We start from the raw sequence: 17,513 nt of genomic DNA on the forward strand, positions 1-17,513 counted from the left end.
CAGAGTAAATAGCAATATTATTTTAAAGGTGCTCCTGATTATTTCTGGACTTCTCCTTGATTGGTTGAGAGCTAAGCTTAGTGGCAACTGGGAATTGGAGATAGGCTCCCCAATGCCTGGACTGCAAGTTTAGTAACTACCTATACATGACATACCTTTTCAGTGTGGAAGTGTGAGGAACACAGACAGTGCAACTGCATTGTCTCACTTGCTTTCCCAACAATGCATCTTTGCATTATTAATTTATATGCCAAATGTCATTTTAGATATCCCTATCATGTGTCGCTATCTATTCATTTCTCCTACTTTTTTTTACAAAGTTCAACTTTGTAGCAGAATTGATTTTTACATTTGGAGTGAGTCATGGTTTTAAACTGTCTGCAAAGAAGTTCCCTTATTCGAGTAACGAATGTTAAAACAAAAAAAAAAAAAAAAAAAAAAAAAAAAACAAAACAAAACAAAAACCAAATTAAATACACATTTCTACAGTTGCCAAATAGTATATCCCTTGACAGCCCAAATGCTCCACTCATGCTTGCGCATCACACCATGTGCTTACATCGCATGCCTCAGTGTATTGTTTCCTTGCAGAAGACTATTTCAGATGGCAAAGGGATTCTGTGGGTTTAAAAGGTCCAAGGGCAGGGTCAACTCCTGTGAAGGTGGACCGCTTGGGTGCCGTCGATGGTATTGTTGACGTTACACCCCCCCCCCCCCCCCGAGTCAGGAGGAAGTAGTATAATGAAGAAAATAAATTGCAAACCCCGATACAAATAGCAGTACTGTCCTCGGTGAAACCAGACTACTGAATCGTATGGCCACCTTCCTGGGAGGCCTCACCTGCAGTGAGAGATTGGAGCCCCCCCTGCATCCGGGGGTTTTGCGGGTGCCTAATGCTGGCTATGGGTGGGTTCACCTGGATGACTCTCTTTTGGATCAGCTGTTGTATTTCTTGAGCTGCGTATTCCCTCTGACTGGGTGGAATGTCAGGGAGTTTCTTTCTTTGGACAGGAGGTGGAAGGGAAAAGGGAATGTAGTGACCTCTGGATAGGATTCTTAGCATCCATGAAATTCTTGTAATGTTTGTCAAGGCATCTAGGTGCAAGGAAAAATGACCCTAACAGCCTCCAGAGGCAAAGAGTCGGACGAAGTCTCAGGAGCACTGACAGGGCCCATCAGAGTAGTCATCTCTGAAGCCCTGATTTTGTGGACCCCCTCTGCCTCAGGGGAGACGTCTTCCATTGAAACTTCCTCCTTTGCCTCTAGAAGAAGTGTCCCCACGAATCCTGAAAAGGTCCCCGAGATTTCCAGAACCATATTTTCTTACCACCCCACTGGTTCTTAGAGAGTGTACGTTGAAGGGTAGAAATTTTTATTCTAATTGTACAGTCTTTCCCTCCTGTTCACTGTGGGTGAGCATATCTTTAACTGATGGCCTGAACAAAGACCCATCAAAGGAGCCATTAATAAATTATATTTTAAAGGGTGCCACAAAGTCACACAGCTTCATTCAGGCATGTCTCCTAATGGTTATGCCTAAACCGTCTGCTCTCAAGGCACCCCCTCCACTGCATGGGAGATCAGCATCAATGTGTTGGAAATTGAAAGAAGAGTGGCCAGTTGAGGACAGACCTTCTTGAGGTCCTCTGCAGACATGGACTCAGAGAGAGAGAGACAGAGAGAGAGAGAGATAGCTTGAAAGCTCCTTGATCAAATCTCTCTGCAAATGAGTGAAGTGTGCCAGGTAGTTCAACGACCTCAGTGCTAATGTAGCGGAGGCATATACGTGCTTTCCAAATATGTCCATTGCTCTGGACTCCCTGTTTGATGGATGGACAGAGAAGCTTTGTTCAGCCAGCTCCTTTTTAGTGGCTGCTGCCACAACTATGGCATCACCTGGGATTTTCTTGCTCCAGTGAGGTCTATCTGAAGGGGAAACTAAGAACTTGTCTGGGTGTTTGGGGATGGACTTGACAATGTCTGGTTCTTTCCAAGCCTGGGGGGAAACCAGATTGATAAGTTCATCTGTCGGGGGGTGGGGGTATCAACCAAGATGTAGATGGGTCAGCCCCAAAAGGTTCCAGGAACACAGACTCCTCAGGAGGAGGAGTTTGGACCAGCCACCCTTTAATCAGTTAGCGACTGGGGGGATCCTTCTCCCTCATCAAAATCAATGTCTTCCATTAGAGACTCCATATGGGAGTCTATGTGCCTCCTGTTACACGTTTTCTTCAAAAGTACCTCTTCTGTGGGATGTTCGGGAGAGGTGTTGGAAGCAGGTGGAATCCCTCTGAGGAACATGCGTGGAGGATTCCCGAAGCAGAAATGATGGGGCTCACAGCTCTGACCCGATGAGGAGTGAGGACTAGGATCAGAAATTAGAGAACTACACTAAAGTACAGCTGTGTACACTTACCAATGTAGATGTTTGAATGTATTCACTGTTGCAGTCATTACATTTGGGTAATCTGCTGGCAAGTTGCCCTCAGTCGGCCTGAATTCCAAAGTCTTGGGTCCTGCGTTGGTTGCTGTCTCCTCTTCCATGACGTCAGGAGTATAAAACAAGCAGCCAACGCCATTTTCTTTAGTTTTTCTTGCCCAGATGTCAGGTGCCCCCAAAAAGGTAGCAAAAAAAAAAATATATATATATATATATATATATATATATATATATATATATATATATATATATATAAACTATATATACATGCAACAATATAAACTTTACCTTCATCTACAAGCAAATGCACTACATAGGTTGTAGAAGATAGTGAAGGAAAGATAAACACCAGAAATTAGGTGGGATGGCGGGTGGGTAAAGTACAGTTTTGTACCTACCATAAATGTAGATGTTCAAGTGCTAATACAGCTGCAGTCATAACAGATGGGTTCTCCTGCTGTTAGGCGGGTCCTCGGTAGGCCGGATTCCAAAGTCTAGGTCCGGCGTCGGTTGCCGTCGCTTCTTCCCTGACGTCAGTGCGACAGGGGTATAAAAGAACCAGCCAACGCCATTTTCTTCAGTTTTTCTTGCCCCAGATGTCAGGTGCCCCCAGAAGGAAGGCAATACATAAATTTGTGTAATAAAGCAATGTCATATAATCAAAATACAGTAGTTGCAAGCAAATACACCATAAATGAATACCCCAATCAGGTTGTATGAGGAGGTGTTAGCCAAAAGGCCTGTCCCAAGAGGGGAAGGAGGGAGGGAAACCTGGACTGCAGCTGTATTAGCACTCGAACATCTACATTTATGGTAGGTACAAAACAGTACTATGTTCATCGTGCATACAGCTGCAGTCATAACAGATGGGTAGAATCCCAAAGCTAAGAAAGGGGTGGCAGGCACTAGGTGGAACTAGGAGGAGCCAGGATGGCCTGCAAGACTGCAGTGGCAAAGCCTGCTCTAGTTTTGGAGTATAATGGTAGGTGGTAGTGCTTGGAGAAGGTATGCACAGAACTCCAAGTGGCTGCTTCCAAAATATCTTTGGTAGGAACTCCTCTGAGGAAAGCTGCAGAGGTAGCTGTGGCCCTTGTGGAGTGTGATCTGATGGCTGCAGGTACAGTTTTACCATGAAAAGACTAACAAAAGCGTATGCAGTGGGCTATCCATTTTGAAATTGTCTGTTTGGAAATTGTTTTCCCCTGAGCTCCTATAGCATAGGACACAAAGAGCTGTTCTGATTTTCTGAAAGGCTTTGTTCTGTCCAAATAATAACACGGCTGTCTGTGGATGTCCAAGGAATGTAGTAGTTTCTCCCCTTTGTTTTGAGGATTAGGGTAAAAGGTAGGTAAGTGTATAGCCTGATTCAAAGCTACCCTGGATACCACCTTTGGCATAAAGGACGGGTTGGTTCATAAGGAAACTCTGTCCTGATGGAAGATGATAAAAGGCTGCACAGCCATGAGGGCTTGTAGTTCCGATACCCTACGAGCTGAGGTGATAGCCAGAAGGAAAGCTGTTTTCCAGGACAAATATTGCAAATCTGTTGAGGCAGCTGGCTCAAAAGGAGGCAAGGTCAGCTTTTCTAGAATGAAATTGAGGTCCCAAGCAGGTATTGGTTGTTTCCTTGGGGGTTTTATATTCTTAGCCCCTCTGAGGAATTCTCTTAAGAGGGGGTGAGAGAATAAAGGTGGATCAGTGTTGTATTCTGCAGAAATGGCTGAAGCATGGATTTTGATGGAGGAGAATGAAAGTCCACTGCTTAGCAGCTCAGCTAGATACTGTAATATTTGAGGTAAATTCAGTTTTCCAGGATTCTGGCCCTTTTTCTCATTCCAGGCACAAAACCGTTTCCATTTTGCGGAGTAAGCTTTTCTAGTAGACGGCCTTCTGGCCTCCAAAATGGCATCCTGCACCTCCTTGGAGAGCAGGGTCTGTTGCAATGTTAAGGAATCTTCCATGCGGCCAGATTGAGTGTTTTCAGCTGACTGTGAAGAGTTTTGAAACTGTGCTGAGTCAGAAGAAGAGGCATTAGAGGTAGGATCCATGGAGGGGAATGCGTCAGGCTCCTCAGGAGTGGGTACCAGTGCTGTCTTGGCCAGTCTGGAGCAATGAGAATCATCTTTGGTCTGTCTGCTCTGGTTTTTAGTAGTACTTTGGGCAGCAGAGGAAGTCTGTCATTGCTGTCCAACTGAAAGAGAGAGAGCGTCCACTCTCCAGGCCTTTGGATGAAAAGTCCTTGAGCAGAATTTTGTCAATTGGTGATTTTTGTGGGAGGCAAAGAGATCTATGTCTGGCCTTCCCCGTGCTTGAACTATCTCTGTAAAAACTTGAGGATGCAACTTCCATTCGTGTGGATCTGTCATATTTCTGCTTAGGTTGTCTGCCAGCGTGTTTTCCTTGCCTGGCAAGTACTGTGCTTGAAGTTCGATTTGTAATTCCAGAGCCATGTTCCAAAGTGACATGGCCAGCCTGCATAGGGGATATGAATGGGTTCCTCCCCGTTTGTTTATGTACCACATTACTGTGGTGTTGTCTGTCCTTATCAATAGTTGACCTGGATGCAGAAGGTCATTGAAAGCTATAATAGCATTTATTACTGCTAGCATTTCCTTTTGATTGATGTGAAGGTGCTTTTCTTTTTGGGACCATTTGCCCTGAATGCACCGATCTATCATGTGCGCCCCCCAGGCGTAGTCCGAGGCATCTGTTGTGATGACTTGATTTGCTTGAGGCTTGCAGAATGGGAGACCTGTGTTTGTTTGGGATGCTTGAGCCCACCACAGAAATTCCTTTTGAAGACATGTAATTAGTGGTATTATTGTTTCCAAACTGTGGCTGTGTTGAGACCATAGGTTTTTCAGGTACCATTGAAGTTTCCTCATATGCAGCTTTGCACATGGGATTAGTAGGATGCAAGATGCCATGAATCCCAGAGCCTGCAGGATTTTCCTTGCAGTTAGCCTGGTGAAATTTGCTAGTGCTCTGAAGTATTGAGTTAGTTGCCCCTGCTTCTCTGGCGTGAGATAGGCCATCTGAGTGTTTGTGTCCAAGTTGGCACACAGGAAAATTATTTTCTGAGAGGTTATTAGCCTTGATTTCTTTTTGTTGACTGTGTATCCCAGAGAATTCAACAACATTATTACAAAAGCCAGACGTTTCAGAAGTATGTGCTTGCTGTCCGCTTGGATCAGGCAGTCGTCCAAATATGGGTATATTTGTATCCCTTGAAGTCTGCAGTAGGCAATTACTGATGCCAGGCATGTCGTGAATACTCTGGGTGCAGTAGATAAGCCAAAGGGCAATGCAGAGAATTGATAATGGGTTGAACCTGGAAGAAATCCGAGGTATCTTCTGCAATTTTGTCTGATTGGGACATGCAGGTATGCCTCCTTGAGGTCCAGTGTTACCAGCCATGACTCCTTGCCCAGCATGGGAAGAAGCTGCTGCAATGTGAGCATCTTGAATTTTGGTACGAGTAAAAATGTGTTTAGGATGGATAGGTCCAGAATAGGTCTCCAATCTTTTCCCTTCCTTGGTACCAGGAATAGTCTGGAATAAAAACCTTGACCTTGTTCGTGAGCAGGTACCTCTTGAATAGCTTTCATGTCCATGAGATCTGAAATTTGTCTTTGTGCCTCTGCCCTTTGATTGTGTGGCAGGTTTGGCATGCCTCTCATTTTCGAAAGGATGTGAAAATGGAATCTGTAGCTTCTATTTATAATGTCCAGGATCTATTTGTCTTTTGTGACAATATGCCAATTTTTTAAAAAATAATGCCAGTTTTCCGCCTAAGGGTGCTGCCATTTGAGCCTTGCTTGGCATGCAAAGGGGAAAGTCATTGTGCTTGCTTTCTGAATGGCTGCGAACTATCCTCACCACCTCTTTGTGTAGGAGCTTGCTATTGTCTGCCTCTAAACGATCCTTGAGGTTGCCCTCTGCCCCTCGGGCGCCTGTATCTACCTCTTTGGGGTCTGTCCGTGGCTGGAAAGGACCAATTTTTGGAAGGCCAATTTCTACTGAAACGTGGAGGTTGTACCTGTAGAAAATCTTTCACTGTTTGCATTGATTTAGCCTTTTCCTCCATTTTCTTTAATACCTCCTCAGCTTTAACACCAAATAATACATCCTTTTGTACAGGGGCATCTAGTAATTTAGCTTTGACATGATCTGGTAAGGTTTGCTCCTTGAGCCAGGCATGTCTACATATGACTGATCCTGTAACAGCAGCTCTACATGAGGCCTCTAGAGCATCAAAACCACATTGCAAGGTGTGTTTACCCACTTGTTCTGCACTATGCATCAAATCCTGCACCTCCTTCAAGTCTGGTTGTTCAGGTTGTGACATTTTACTTCGCAACTGTGATAACAGAAACTGTTGGTACTTTAGCATATGGAACTGGCAGCTTAATGCCCTCATGGTTAAGGTGGCCGAGGTGTATACCTTTTTTCCCCACCTTTCTAAGGATCTGGAATCTCTCTCGGAAGGTAATGGATTTTAGCAGTGGAGACCTTAATTCCCTTGGGGCCCTGTGAGATAGTTTCTGGGTCAGCCGCATGGCTTTTGTATAAAAATTGGTGTGAGTCAGGAACCCGGTAGTACCTGTCAGGCTTGACTGGGGCTGGAGGTAAGGAATCCGGGTTAAGGCAGGCCTCCGAGTACACATCATCTAGTATGTCTAAGACAGGAGGTATAGCCAGAGGCCTGTGTTGAGGTAGCAAGAGAAAATCCCTAAGCCTTTTCTTGGAATCTGAGTACTCTTGGCCTTCCCAGTGGAAGTGTTCCCTTAAGGTATGCAAGGTTTCCCCAAATGAGTAATCCTCTGGGGGGGAGACAGAGGGAATGGACTCCTCTGCATCAGAATCTTCAAAAGGGGAGTAAGAATGTTCCTGCTCATCAGAGTGCTCTGAAATAATGGAGGCCTGGTCAGAGGAGGGGGATTCTTCCTCCACTCTGGGCCTTTTGTCCGGGGTTGTGAACCCCTGATAAGAGTAATTAAATCCTCAGCCATTTTAAGCATCTGTTTTTTAGGCATGGGGCCTGGAGAAGGGCCCTGTGTAACTTGTCTCTTAGAATGCATGGCTGCTTTAGACTTAGTGAAAGCCTTGATGGAAAAAGAAGAGGAAGGTCTGAAGACACCTTGAGAGGAGGTAGACCTGTCTACATTTTGAGATTCACCACCAAGAGTGGCTTCGGTATCTGTAGTAGGGGTGTGGGTCGAGGAGCCTGCGACCTCGGGCACAGAAGACACCGCCAATGAAGTGTCGTCGGTAAGCAGGGGCTGTGTAGGCACCTCACTGAGAACCGGACACCTGTAGTCGGCTTTGGCGGGGTGTCGGTAGAGGCCGCGGACCTCGTGTGTCGGTCCTTATCTTTGTGTTTTTTAGACAAAACTGGAGTCGGAGTATCCGACGACATAATATAGTTAAATTTTTTGCCAAAATAGTGCTGGGAGAACTCCGCCCGACGCTTACTAGTGCGTTTGTTGAATGTAGCACAAAAATGACAGACCGAGACGTCGTGTTCTGGGCCTAAGCAAGGAATGCAGAGGGAATGAAAATCCTTATGCGGTATTTGCTTCCCACATGAAGTACAATTATTAACTTTGTCTGACATCGGTCTGAGGCAAGAAAAGTTTCCCCAACGGGGTACTTAGCTTTCAAGAAGACTTCGGTTGCAAAATTTTCATAATTTCAGGAGCTGGCCGACCGGCACTTGCGAACTGCTTCTGCTTCGGGCACCGTGCGGCAAGAAAGACTGAAGAAAATGGCGTCGGCTGGTTCTTTTATACCCCTGTCACACTGACGTCCGGGAAGAAGTGACGACAACCGACGCTGGACCTAGACTTTGGAATTCGGCCGACTGAGGACCCGCCTGACGGCAGGAGAACCCATCTGTTATGACTGCAGCTGTATGCACGATGAACATCCTGGACTGCAACAGTGAATACACTCGAACATCTATATTTATGGTAAGTGTACACAACTGTACTATGTTCTTCGTGTTTCACTGTTGCAGTCATTACATTTGGGTAGAATCCCAAAGCTATGGGTAGGAGTCTGGAGCTAAACAGCACTAGGGGCGTCTATAAGGCCCTGCAGAAAATACAGTTTTGTACCTACCATAAATGTAGATGTTCGAGTGCTCATACAGCTGCAGTCATTACAGATGGGTTATCCTGCCATCAGGCGGGTCCTCGGTTGGCCGAATTCCAAAGTCTAGGTCCGACGTCGGTTGTCGTCACTTCTTCCCTGACGTCAGTGCGTCAGGGGTATAAAAGAGGCAGCCGACGCCATTTTCTTCAGTTTTTCTTGCCCCAGATGTCAGGTGCCCCCAGAAGGAAGGCAAAACATAATATTATGCAAACATGCAATGTAGATAAATCAAAAAACAGTAGTTGCAAGCAAATACACCATAAAAGAATACCCCAAATAGGTTATATGATAAGGGTGTTTATCATAAGGCCTGTCCTAAGAGGGGATGGAGGGAGGGTAACCTGGACTGCAGCTGTATGAGCACTCGAACATCTACATTTATGGTAGGCACAAAACTGTACTATGTTCATCGTGCATACAGCTGCAGTCATTACAGATGGGTAGAATCCCAAAGCTAAGTAAGGGTGGGTAGGCACTAAGAGGAACTAGGAGGGGCTAGGATGCCCTGCAGGACTGCTGTGGCAAAGCCCGCTCTAGATTTTGAGTATAGTAGAAGGTGGTAGTGCTTGGAGAAAGTGTGCACTGAACTCCAAGTAGCTGCTTCCAAAATGTCCTTGGTAGGGACCCCCCTGAGGAAAGCTGCAGAGGTAGCTGTAGCCCTGGTGGAGTGGGTTCTGGTGTATACAGGCACAGATTTTCCATGAAATGAATAACAAAAGCGTATGCAGTGGGCTATCCATTTTGAAATTGTCTGTTTGGAAATAGCCTTTCCTTGAGCACCTGTAGCATAGGACACAAAGAGTTGCTCAGATTTCCTGAATGACTTTGTTCTGTCCAAGTAATAACAAAGCTGTCTGTGAATGTCCAAGGAATGTAGTAGTCTCTCCCCTTTGCTCTGTGGATTTGGATAGAAGGTAGGTAAATGAATAGTCTGGTTCAAAGCTACACTGGATACTACCTTTGGCATGAAGGTAGGGTTGGTTCGTAAGGAAACTCTGTCCTGATGGAAAATGATGAATGGTTGCACAGCCATGAGGGCCTGTAGCTCCGAAACCCTGCGTGCTGAGGTAATAGCCAGAAGGAAGGCTGTTTTCCACAACAAGTATTGTAGCTCTGTTTAAGAAGCCGGCTCAAAGGGAGGCAGGGTCAGCTTTTCCAATACGAAGTTGCGGTCCCAAGCTGGGACTGGTGGTTTCCTTGGGGGATTTATATTTTTTGCCCCTCTGAGGAACTGCCTTAATAGAGGATGTGAGAATAAAGGAGGATCTGTATTGTATTGTGCAGAAATGGCTGAAGCGTGGATCTTGATGGAGGAGAAGGAAAGGCCACTGTTTAACATCTCAGCTAGGTACTGTAAAATTGGAGGTATATTTATTACCCAATGATTCTGGCCCTTTTCTTGATTCCAGGAACAAAATTGTTTCCATTTGGCAGAGTAGGCTTTTCTAGTAGAGGGTCTTCTGGCCTCCAAGATGACATCCTGCACCTCCTTGGAGAGGAGATTCTGTTGGGAAATTAAGGTATTCTCCATGCAGCTAGATTTAGGGTTTTGAGCTGGCTGTGAAGGGTTTTGTAGTTGTGCTGGGACAACAGAAGAGGAACTAGAGGTAGGATCCATGGTGGTGAGTGTGTCAGGCTCTTTAGGAGAGGATACCAGTGCTGTCGTGGCCAGTCTGGAGCAATGAGAATTATTTGTGGCCTCTCTGCTCTGGCTTTTAATAGAACTTTGGTCAGTAGAGGAAGAGGCGGGAAGGCATAGACTGTCAATGTTGTCCAACTGAAAGAGAGCGTCCACTTTCCAGGCCTGTGGATAATAGGTACTTGAACAGAATTTTTCCAACTGGTAATTTCTGTGGGTAGCAAATAGATCTATGTCTGGCTGTCCCCATGCCGGAGTTATCTTTGAGAACACTTGAGGATGCAACTTCCATTCGTGTGGGTCTGTCATATTTCTGCTTAAGTTGTCTGCCAGTGTGTTTTCCTTCCCTGGCAGGAATTGTGCCTGTAGTTGGATTTGTAATTCCAGTGCTGTGTTCCACAGGGTCATCGCTTGCCTGCACAGGGGGTATGAATGAGTTCCTCCCTGTTTGTTTATGTACCACATGACTGTGGTGTTGTCTGTCCTTATCAATAGCTGGCCTGGATGGAGTAGGTCTTTGAAGGTCATAAGAGCATTTTGCACGGCTAGCATCTCCTTTTGGTTGATGTGTAAGTGCTTCTCTTTTTGGGACCATTTTCCCTGAATGCACTGATCTGCCATGTGTGCTCCCCAGGCATAGTCTGAGGCGTCCGTTGTGATGATTTGAGTTGCTTGAGGTAAACAGAAAGGGAGACCTGTGTTTCTTTGGCATGCTTGAGCCCACCACAAATATTCCTTTTGAAGGCAAGGAATGAGTGGTATAATTGTTTCCAAGCTGTGGCTGTGTTGAGACCATAAGTTTTTTAGGTACCATTGTAGTTTCCTCATATGCAGCTTTGCACATGGTATTAGTAGGATGCAAGATGCCATGTATCCCAGAGCCTGCAGGACTTTCCTTGCAGTTAGTCTGGTGAAAGTTGCCATTCTGTTGAAGTATTGAGACAGTTGCCCTTGTTTGGCTAGCATGAGGTAGGCCATCTGGGTGGTTGTATTTAAGCTGGCACCCAGGAAAATTATCTGTTGAGAAGGTATTAGTTTTGATTTCTTTTTGTTCACTGTGTATCCCAGGTAATTTAACAGTTTTATTACAAACGCCAGATGCTGCAATAGAATGTCCTTGCTGTCCGCTTGGATCAGGCAGTCATCCAGATATGGGTAGATTTGTATTCCTTGTTGTCTGCAGAAGGCAATTACTGATGCCAGGCATTTTGTAAACACTCTGGGCGCAGTAGATAAGCCAAAGGACAATGCAGAGAACTGGTAATGGGTTGAACCTGAAGGAAATCTGAGGTATCTTCTGCAATCTTGTCTGACAGGGACATGCAGGTATGCCTCCTTGAGGTCCAACGTTACCAGTCAAGACTCCTTGCCCAGCATGGGAAGAAGCTGCTGTAATGTGAGCATCTTGAATTTTGGCACCTGTAGATATGTGTTTAGGATGGATAGGTCTAAGATGGGTCTCCAATCTTTGTCCTTCCTTGGTACCAGAAACAGTCTGGAATAAAAACCTTGACCTTGTTCTTTTGCAGGTACCTCTTGAATTGCTTTCATATCCATGAGAGCGGAAATTTGTCTTTGTGCCTCTGCCCATTGATTTTGTGGCAGGTTTGGCAAGCCTCTCATTTTTGGAAGGATGTGAAAGTGGAACCTGTAGCCTCTGTCTATAATGTCCAGAATCCATTTGTCTTTTGTAACAATGTGCCAGTTTTTTGAAAATAATGCCAGTTTTCCGCCCAAAGGTGCTGCCATTATAGCTTTGTTTGGCATGCATAGGGGGAAGTCATTGTGTCTGTTTTCTAAATGACTGTGATCTATCTTCTCCACCTCTTGGGGTTGGTGCTTGCCACTGTCTAGCTCTGTAAGATCCTTGAGGTTGTCCTCTACCCCTTGGGCTTCTTTATCTGCCCCTTTGAGGTCTGTCCGTGGCTGGAAAGGACCAATTTTTTGAAGGCCAGATTCTGCTGAAGCGTGGAGGTTGCACCTGCAAGAAATCTTTCACTGTTTGCATAGATTTAGCTTTTTCCTCCATTTTCTTTAGTACCTCCTCAGCTTTAACACCAAACAATACATCTTTTTGAAGTGGTGCATCTAATAACTTTGCTTTGACATGATCTGGTAAGGTTTGCTCTCTGAGCCAAGCATGCCTACGTATGACAGACCCCGTGACAGCGGCTCTACATGAGGCTTCTAAAGCATCAAAACCACACTGCAAGGCATGTTTACCCACTTGCTCTGCTCCATGCACCAAATCCTGCAACTCTTTCAAATCTGGTTGTTCTGTTTGTGTCATTTTGCTTTTCAGCTGAGATAACAAAAACTGTTGGTACTTTAACATATGAAATTGACAGTTTAATGCCCTCATGGTTAAAGTGGCAGATGTATACACCTTTTTCCTCCACCTTTCTAATGCTCTGGAATCTCTCTCTGAAGGTAAAGAGTTTTTAGCAGTAGAGGCCTTTATTCCCTTGGGACCCTGTGAAATTGTTTCTGAGTCAGCAGTATGGCTTTTATAAAGGAACTGGTGAGAATCAGGAACCCGGTAATACCTGTCTGGTTTAACAGGGGCTGGAGGTAAAGAATCTGGATTAAGACTGGCTTCTGTGTACACATCATCCAATATATCTAAAACAGGAGGGATAGCCAGGGGTCTATGCTGGGGGAGCAGTAGAAATTCCCTGAGCCTTTTCTTGGAATCTGAGTAATCTTGGCCTTCCCAGTGGAAGTGCTCCCTCAATGTATGCAGGGTTTCCCCAAAAGAGTAGACCTCAGGGGGGGAGACTGAGGGAATAGACTCCTCAGCATCAGAGTCTTCAAAAGGGGAATAGGCATAATCCTGGTCCTCAGAATGGTCTGAGGTAATAGAAGCCTGGTCTGAGGAAGGGTAGTCTTCCTCCGATCTGGGTCTTTTGTCAGAGGGGGGGGGTTGAGAACCCCTGATGAGAGTTATCAAATCCTCAGCCATTTTAAGCATCTGTTTTTTAGGCATGGGGCCTTGAGAGGAGGTCTGAGGACCCTGTTTTTTAGTTTTCATGGCAGCTTTAGATTTAGTGAAGGATTTAATAGAGAAGGTGGTAGGCCTGAAGACGCCTTCAGAAATGGCAGGCCTCACTAAATTTTCAGTTTCCCCGCCAAGAGTGGCGTCGGTATCTGCAGTGGGAATGGAGACCGAGGAGCCTGCGACCTCGGGTACTGAAGTCACCGGTAAAATAGTTTCATCGGTAGTCAGGGGCTGCGTAGGTGCCTCACTGAGAACTGGAGAACCGGTAGTCGGCCTAAGCGTGGTCTCAGTACTCGGTGCAGACCTCAGATGTCGGTCCTTGTCTTTGCGTCTTTTGCTTAAAACTGGCGTCGGTGTATCCGACGACATGATATAATTACATTTTTTGCCAAGATAATGAAGGGCGAACTCCGCCCGGTGCTTAATAGTGTGCTTGTTGAACCTAGCACAAAAACGGCAGGCCGAGACGTCGTGGTCTGGCCCTAAGCAAGGTATACAGAAAGAGTGAAAATCCTTATGCGGTATTTGCTTCCCACAAGAAATGTAATTATTAACTTTGTCTAACATCGGTCTGAGGCAAGAAAAGTTTCCCCAACGGGGTACTTAGCGTTAAAGAAGACTTCGGCTGAAATACTTTCATAAATCTCAGGAGCTGGCCGACCGGCACTTGCGAACTGCTTCTGCTTCGGGCACCGTGCGGTAAGAAAGACTGAAGAAAATGGCGTCGGCTGCCTCTTTTATACCCCTGACGCACTGACGTCAGGGAAGAAGCGATGACAACCGACGCGGGACCTAGACTTTGGAATTCGGCCGACCGAGGACCCGCCTGATGGCAGGATAACCCATCTGTAATGACTGCAGCTGTATGCACGATGAACATCTGCAGTAGCAAAGCCTGCCCTGGACTTAAGAGTAGAGAGGCAAATGATAATGCTTTGTAAAGGTGTGAAAAGAACTCCAAGTAGCAGCCTCTAGAATGTCTTCGGTTGGTACTCCTCTGAGAAAGGCTGCTGAAGTAGCTGCAGCTCTGGTGGAATGAGACTTAATGCCCTTGGGCACAGGTTTGCCATGGTGTAAGTAGCAGAAATGAATGCAGTGGCATATCCACCTTGAAATAGTCTGCTTTGAAATAGCCTTTCCTTCTGATCCTGCAGCATATGTCACTAGTAATTGCTCAGTTTTTCTTAGAGCTTTAGTCCTGCTCAAGTAGAATCTTAGCTGTCTGTGTACATCCAAGGAATGCAGAATTCTCTCCCCCTTGTTCTGCGGATATGGATAAAAGGTTGGCAGATGAATAGTTTGGTTAAGAGCCACACTGGAAATCACCTTAGGCATAAATGAAGGATTGGTCCTCAGAGACACCCTGTCTGAGTAAAATATGACAAAAGGCTCCACAACCATGAGGGCCTGTAGCTCTGAGACTCTTCTTGCTGAAGTAATTGCTAGGAGCAGAGCTGTTTTTCATGATAAGAACTTTAGATCTGCAGTAGCAGCTGGTTCAAATAGAGGCAGGGTGAGTTTTTCCAACACATAATTGAGGTCCCATGCAGGTATCAGTGATCTTCTGTGAGGCCTTACATTTTTGGCTCCTCTAAGATACTGCTTTACTAAAGGATGAGAAAAGGTTGGTGGCTCAGTATTATAATGAGCCGAAATGGCAGAGGCATGAATTTTTACTGATGAGAAAGATAGGCCTTTGTCAAGCATCACAGTCAAGTATTGTAATATCCGAGAAATATTTGGTTTTGCTGTATCAGTTCCTTGTGCTTGAGTCCAAACACAGAATCTGCTCCATTTATCAGCATAAGATTTTCTAGTACTAGGCCTTCTGGCTTCCAAAATGACATCCATCACAGATTTACTGAGAGGTGTTGTTTGCATAACTACATGATCAGCCATGCTGCCAGGTTCAGTGTTTGGAGCTGATTGTGCAGGATCTGATTGTTTTGCTGGGACAGTAATTGAGGTCTTTGAGGTAAGGTCCAAGCTGGGTATTGAGACAAGTTCCTTAGGATTGGGTACCAGTACTGGTGGGGCTAGTCCGGGGCAATTAGTATCATCTTTGGTTTCTCTTGTCTAACTTTTAGGAGGACCTTGGGAATAAGAGGCAGAGGAGGAAAGGTGTACACTGGTAGGTTTTTCCAACTGAAGGATGGGGCGTCCACTTTCCATGCTTGTCTGCGATAAGTCCTTGTGCAGAATCTTTTCAATTGATAATTTTGAGGAAAGGCAAACAGATCTATGTCCGGGCTCCCCCATTTCTTTGTTATCATGCTAAAGACTTGTGGATCTAGCTTCCACTCGTGAGGGTCCAATAAGGTTTCTGCTTAAATTGTCTGCCAGAATATTTTGTTTTCCTGGCAGGAATTGAGCTTGAAGATGTACTTGGTAAGTCAAAGCTGTGTCCCACAGTGCCATGGCTAGTCTGCAAAGGGGGTATGAGTGCATGCCCCCCTGCTTGTTTACATACCACATAACCGTGGTGTTGTCCGTCTTTATCAGTAGTTGTCCTGGATGAAGTACGTCCTTGAAGGCTGTCAAGGCATTTTGAACAGCTAACATCTCTTTTTGGTTGATATGTAGATGCATTTGTTTTGGGGTCCATATGCCCTGAATGTATCTTCCCGCCAGGTGGGCCCCCCCATGCATAATCTGATGCGTCTGTTATTAAGGTTTGGCTGGCAGGGGGTAGAGTGAAGGCCTGTCCCCTGTTTTGGTGACATGCCTTTGCCCACCATAGAAATTCAGGGAATGAGAGGAATCATTGTTTCCAGACTGTGACAAAATGTTGACTCCATAAACCTTTTAGTTACCATTGAAGTTTCCTCATATGCAGTCTTGCATATGGAATCAGTAGGATGCAGGATGCCATGAACCCCAAAGCCTGCAGAGTTTGTCTTGCAGATAACTGGGTTTTTGTTGCCATCAGTTTGAAGTAAGTAGTCAGTTGCCTTTGTTTGTTTGCCATATGGGCAGTTGTATTCAAGATTGCACCCAGGAATGTCATCTTTTGAGAGGGTACCAGTTGCGATTTCTTTTCGTTTACTGTGTACCCTTAGGCATGTTAGAAGCCTTTTCACAAACGCCAGGTGCTGAAGAAAAATGTCCTTGCTCTCTGCTTGAATGAGACAGTCGTCCAAGTAAGGATATATTTGTATACTTCTTTGTCTGCAAAAAGCAATTACTGGTGCCAGGCACTTTGTAAAGACCCTGGGCGCAGTAGATAAGCCAAAGGGCAGTGCAGAGAATTGGTAATGCATTAAGCCAGCCTTGAAATGGAGGTATCTTCTGCATGATTCCCTTACTGGGACATGCAGGTATGCCTCCTTTAGGTCTAATGTCACCAGCCAAGCATTCTTGCCCAGCTTGGGCAGAAGCTGCTGCAAAGTTAGCATTTTGAATTTTGGAATGTCCAGGAATGTGTTTAGAATTGATAAATCCAGTATTGGCCTCCAGGCCTTGTCCTTTCTGGGTACCAAGAACAGTCTTGAATAAAAACCTTGTCCTTTTTCCTGTTCTGGTACTGGCTGAATAGCCCCCATATCTATGAGGGACGTAACTTGTTTCTGTGCCTCTTCCCATTCATTTTTTGGCAGATCCAGCCAACCGTTTGCCATTGGCAGAGTATGGAAATAGAATCTGTATCCCTGTGATACTATGTTTAGCACCCACTTGTTCTCGGTTATTAACTGCCAATTTTGAGCAAAAAGTGTTAATTTTCCCCCTAAGGGTGCTGCCAAAAGATAAGTGCTTGGTGATGGCAGAGGGAAGTCATTGGGACTGTTTTCTATAGGGATGCGCTTTGTCTCCTCCAGATTTGGAGGTAGAAGCACCCCATTGCTTTGACCTGTAAGAATCTTGCGCCTGGTATCTAGAACCTTTAGGGCGTCTGGATTTGCCCCTTAGAGCTCTGTCGGACACAGGAAAGGACCAATTTTTGGTAGGCCAGTGGCTGCACTTGTAAGAAGTCTTTTACAATTTGCATAGACTTAGCTTTGTCTTCCATTTTCTTTAAAATCTCTTCTGCCTTAATACCAAACAGAGTATCATGCTGTAAATGTGCATCCAGTAATTTAGCTTTAACATGATCAGGCAAATTTTGCTCTCTTAGCCAGGCATGCCTCCTAATCACAGATCCAGTAACTGTGGCCCCGCAGGAGGCCTCTAAGGAATCAAAACCACATTGCAAAGTATGCTTTCCAACTTGTTCAGCTGCATGCAATACATCCTGCAATTCTTTATTTTCTGTACATTCAGAAATCAAGATCATTTTCTGTTTC

At 45.3% G+C, this 17,513-nt stretch overlaps 1 protein-coding gene across 1 annotated transcript in view; it reads right to left on the minus strand.

The window, feature by feature from the left end:
- CDK17 (cyclin dependent kinase 17) overlaps nt 1-17,513 on the minus strand; it is a 1,919,677-nt gene that overhangs the window by 324,544 nt on the left and 1,577,620 nt on the right. The window lies entirely within an intron of this gene.

This window comes from Protopterus annectens, chromosome 11.part0, assembly GCF_019279795.1.
Source record: "Protopterus annectens isolate FY-2018-M chromosome 11.part0, PAN1.0, whole genome shotgun sequence".
Classification (NCBI taxonomy): Eukaryota; Metazoa; Chordata; order Ceratodontiformes; family Protopteridae; genus Protopterus; species Protopterus annectens.